Source organism: Triticum urartu, chromosome 7A (assembly GCF_056163025.1).
Source record: "Triticum urartu cultivar PI428250 chromosome 7A, HENAU_Tu73, whole genome shotgun sequence".
NCBI classification, from domain to species: Eukaryota; Viridiplantae; Streptophyta; class Magnoliopsida; order Poales; family Poaceae; genus Triticum; species Triticum urartu.
The window spans coordinates 696,537,024-696,542,322 of NC_141879.1; the positions used below are offsets into that span (position 1 = coordinate 696,537,024).

Genomic DNA, 5,299 nt, shown 5'->3' on the forward strand with positions numbered 1-5,299 from the left:
CGGCACATTCCACTAGTTAATTTTAGGTTAACTTTGCATCATATGTTGCTTTGCATTAGGAATATTAAGGTAATATGTACATGTTATGTGATATAAATATTACTTTTAGATGCATCCAAGTGTTAATTGGTAACAGTCCCATATATAACAGAAATAACAAATGCATCTCAGGTCCCATTGCACCCGAATTGAATTTATTATTTTAAAAGTAATGTAATAAAGAGTTAAAAAGATGAAACTTTCTTTTAACAAAGATGACTTCTCATAATACTCACATGAAAACTTTCATGAATGAATGTGGGCTTGCAATTTTTTTTGCCGAGAATACCATGAGAGTCATTCCTGCCAGAACCTTTTCACATGAGTATTACGCTAGGCCATGTTAGTTACAAAAAAGTTTCAATTTTTTGGTACCCCTTTAGTTTTTTTATAGTTTTTTTTTCCAATTTAGGTGCATTTGGCATATGTTTCAAAGAACCGCAGCCTATATAAAATGATGGTTGTTGTTATGGTGTTTGTATTAAGGGCCCTAAGTTTTAGTTTCGCCCCGGGCCCCCGAAATCTCAGGACTGGTCCTACATAAAATAAACGATTTTACCTTTACAATGAAGGGGTATGTTTTTGGGCCTGTTTGTATCATTTTCCGGAGACGCCCTGCCAAAAAATTGGCCGTGACCCATCCTTGGCTGCTCATTTGAATGAAGACCAAATAATCAGTGCGCCCACAACTCTGGCAGCCCCGGTACATTTGCTAGCTATCTTTTTGGCAAGTCGTGGGTGGTAAAATCCGGCACCAATTATTTGATGAGTCCACAAATGGCAGGCCGACACTTTCACAAACCAAATAGCTTGTTAAGCTTAACTGTTGAGGCCGAACTCACTATTCTGACCTTTTCAGCAATCTTTGCCACAAAATGAACTCGACATGAAAGTATTTCACGATCTGACCCTTTTAGCAACGCCACAGCCCGTGACATTTCTTCTTTATATAGAAACGCCGAGCTAACTAGCGTTTCAAATCCACATTCAAACGCTGGAGTAGCTAGCGTTTCCAATCCACATAGAAACGCCAAGCAAGTGGGCGTTGCTGCCCTGGCCAGAAACGCCATAGGGCTTGGCGTTTAGGCTCTGGGTTTAGGAGCAGTTTTTTACTTTGGCGACGGGGCAGCGAATGGACTGGGTGCCAGTGCAGAAACGCCAAAGCCCTTGGCGTTGCTTACCTGGTCCGCAACACGAGAAACCTCGGCGTTTCTCATTTGGGCAGGAACGCTAGCTAGCTCAGCGTTTCTCCTTTGGGCAGGAACGCTAGCTAGCTCGGAGTTTATATTTGGGGAAGAAATGCCGCAGGCTCTGGCGTTGCTAAAAGGGCCAGATCGTGAAATACTTTCATGTCGAGTTCACTTTGTGACAAAGTTTGTTAATAGGGTCAGAATAGTGATTTCGTCCAACTGTTGATTGCTCATGCAGAGTTTCCAAAGAGGCCCATCTCTAGCGGTGTTTCTTGTTGACCCACTTGAGATTTCTGACAAGTGAAGGGCCATTTTGTACTAGTGGATTGGATCAATGAAAAATGTGGTGTGTCCTAAAATGCTTTGCCTTTACTACATCCTCTCAAGCATCATGTATAAACTACAATTCAAAACATTTTACTGTAACATATTTTCAAATATTGGATATGGTAATGTAAATTAAAGTTAATTAAAAGTTGAGATGTTCTAGAAATACTTGATTACAATCTAGGGTTAATTTCTGTCTTTTTTCTCACCCTTAATATTCAAATTAATTATGGTGTATGTGTCAAAGAAAATATATATGGTCATAATTTCTTGCCCATTGATTCAAGAGATGACGTGGCTGTTGAAGCAATGCATCTGTTCATGTTAACGTTTGTATTCACCGAGGGACACGTATGCACAAAGCGACACCCCGAGGCCTATAAAGGTTCAACAATTCAGTCATTTGGTGCTCACTCCGGGATGCACGGCTGCAGTCACATAGACGCTCACATAATTGTTTTGCGGTATAGGAGAATGTTCACATTGGGACGAGAGGACTCAGGTGCACACACATAACATATGTAGTGACGGTTAGTTCTTCGCCCATTGGGGGAACAATTGAGGTGAAGAGGTATAGGGGAGAGAAAACACTATTAAGTATACTCTATATGGTCGATCTTGAAGATTCCACACGAATTATGGAGATGTCAAGGTACGTAAATCAGAGAGATTAAAGGGTTGAATCGAATCTGCTGAAGTTTACACATTATTGTTTTTCTTAAATTTACATGTTAAAAATCATGATACTGATTACAAGAGATAGGTTCCTACCATTATATCAATAAGTTATTTCTATACATTTTTGCAGTAATTTTACTTTTGTTACAAATTTACAAATAGTTTTAGTTTGGGCCAACTTATTAGCATGACATGAAGTGAGGATTTCACTGAAAATTATGCGAATAAAGGGTCCTAGCAACATTTCTGAAAAATTACGAGAAATATATAAATGTTACTTCAGTGCATTTTTGCATGTTCACCACGTTGTTGGCCTTCTAAAATGACGACCTACCACATTCCTCTAGAAAACCATTGAATCTCATCAGAGGACACCAATTTCTCGATCGTCAAGTATGGTGTATCGTTCTATTATATTCTAATGCAGTCTTTCTAGAAGATAAGATTTGATCTTCCATGTCATTAATTCATGCACTCTATATATGAGCATGCATGATATGTGGTCAGCATGTAAAATGTATTGGGGGATGCCATTTCACGCACGAGCATTACAGCGCTCGATGTCCTTATAAGCTTTTAGATGATGTATGACATGAGCATTAATCGATGAAATACTGAGGAAATAATTTAATATTTCGCACGTGAAATCAGTATATTGTGTCTCGCTAAATGTGGCGAGTATTACAATCTTTGAGTATTACAATCTTTCATCAATATACTCACTAAATGTGGCACATATTAAAATATTTCTTCAATCAATCTTAATGTCAACGTAATAAAAACCTTAAACACGTTTTGAATGCTGACCACATATTTCATTCGCGCACATAGAAAATGGGGGCATGAATTAATGGCATAAAAGACCAATCCTATCTTTCACAAATACTGCATTTATATAGAAGATATGGACTATTTTCTTATATCTTCACAATGCCGACAAATTTAATTGCAGGGAGATATTGTGTTGTGTGAGTAGTAATATAAACACAAAGTTAATTGCCAAAAGACTGCATTTGTAATGGATTGACATTTTAATTGTGATATCTTCACAGTGCACAAACCATTAAATTGCAAGGAAGTATTGCCGACTAGTAAGGTACATGCCGCTAAAAATATATTAATAATATCGATACATCTTGATAGACTCTCCACCACATAATGTGCTATAAAAGGGATTCAAAGGAACTCATCTGGAATACAAAACAAAAAGTCGATCTTGAACACTTCTACTCTTAACCAGCTTGCTATACAAGAGCTAGTGTAAAAACGGGGAGTACTAAAATGGGGATTACCATTTCCATGGACGTCCTCTTGGTCTTTGCACTCCTGTTGCTCAATGCTGATGTCGGGTCGTGCGGCTGCTTCAAGCGCATCTTCGCCTTTGGTGACTCCATCATTGACACCGGCAACTTCCGGACAGGTTCGATGTGGATGCCCCCTTATGGAGGGACCTACTTCCACCACCCCACTGGCCGCTGCTCCGACGGGCGTCTAATCGTCGACTTCTACGGTGAGTGCATGTTCGCACGCAGGTGCACTCTCGTGCTTGATTTCTAAATTTGGTGTGTGTGTGTATCAGCGCAAGCGTTTGGCCTGCCCCTGCTGCCGCCGAGCGAGCCCGAGGAGAAGACAGGGCAGTTCCCTGCCGGTGCCAACTTCGCTGTGTGGGGCTCGTTTGCACTGAGCCCAGACTACTACCGGAAAAGGTATAACTTAAGTACGGACCACGGTTGCCTCGACTCGCAGCTTGGTTCCTTCAAGACAGTGCTCGCACGGACAGCTCCTGGAAAAGGTAAGTACTCATGTAATAAAATATATGTGCATACATGCATGGATGGTCTTTACCATATTATTACATATTTTTTCTTGCATTACTCAGCTAATTCCTTTTTGTTTGTGTGATCAGCTGCCACCAAGAGACTCCTCAGCGAGTCCCTTGTCATCTTTGGCGAGATCGGCGGCAACGACTATAACTCCTGGTTCTTTGATCCTCGGCGCAGCAGGGACACGCCCCATCAGTACATGCCTGACGTGATAGCCCGCATAGGTGCCGGCGTCTAGGAGGTGATTAACCTCGGCGCAAAGACGATCCTTGTTCCGGGGAACTTCCCCATCGGGTGCATTCCGGTTTACTTGAATGATCACAAGAGCAACAGGTCTGCGGATTACGACCAGTTCGGCTGCCTCAAGTGGTACAACGCGTTCTCCCGGAAGCACAACTAGCTATTGAGGCAGGAGGTCGGCTGGCTCAAGTCTCGCAACCCCAGCGTGAAGATCATCTACGCAGACTACTATGGCGCCGCCATGGAGTTTGTCAGGAACCCCAAGAGGAATGGTGTCGACGACCCTCTGGTGGCGTGTTGTGGTGGCAACGGCCCATACGGCACCAGTCGCGGGTGCGACCAGAACGCGAAGGTTTGCCGTGACCCGTCCAGGTTCGCCAACTGGGACCAGGTTCACATGACGGAGAAGGCGTATAGTGTCATCTTCAATGGGGTGCTCAACGGCCCGTATGTGGACATCCCATTGCTCCATGCTTGCTAGGAGAATTTCCTTTCGATACTTGAAGAAATGCTTGCGGCAACAAAGATCTGTTACGTGCTAGCTTCTTGGAATTTTTAATCTTGTATCACCATCTCAATTAGTCATGAACTAGTCATCAACCAGTGCATTTGCACGGGTTTGTTGTATCTCTATTTTGTTACATCCATTATGAAGAACACCAGTGGAACTTGCTTTAGAAAAGAGACGTTACATTACACGTTTCCATGGATCTATCGATAAAAGTTATGAAATCTTGTTTATTACTTTAACTGCAACACACAGGGAGGGACATGCACTCGATATCATGTTCGCTGATTGATGTTTTGGGATCCGGGAAATGGGACATAAGGTGTCAGGTCTGGTGCTTGGAGAAATCGTGTACGGGGGAATACATGCACGAACTGTGCGATACGGCGGGGCCAGTTCGTAGCGCAGAGGTAGGCATGAGTCAAGGTTAGACGGCGCCGTCCCGTGTTGGATTCTGATCCATGGCTCGGTATTATCTAGTCTCATCGGGACCG

At 42.6% G+C, this 5,299-nt stretch overlaps 1 pseudogene; it reads left to right on the forward strand.

The window, feature by feature from the left end:
- The first annotated feature begins 3,483 nt into the window (after positions 1-3,483).
- LOC125520423 (GDSL esterase/lipase At1g28600-like) lies at positions 3,484-4,789 on the forward strand (annotated as a pseudogene).
- Positions 4,790-5,299: the final 510 nt, after the last annotated feature.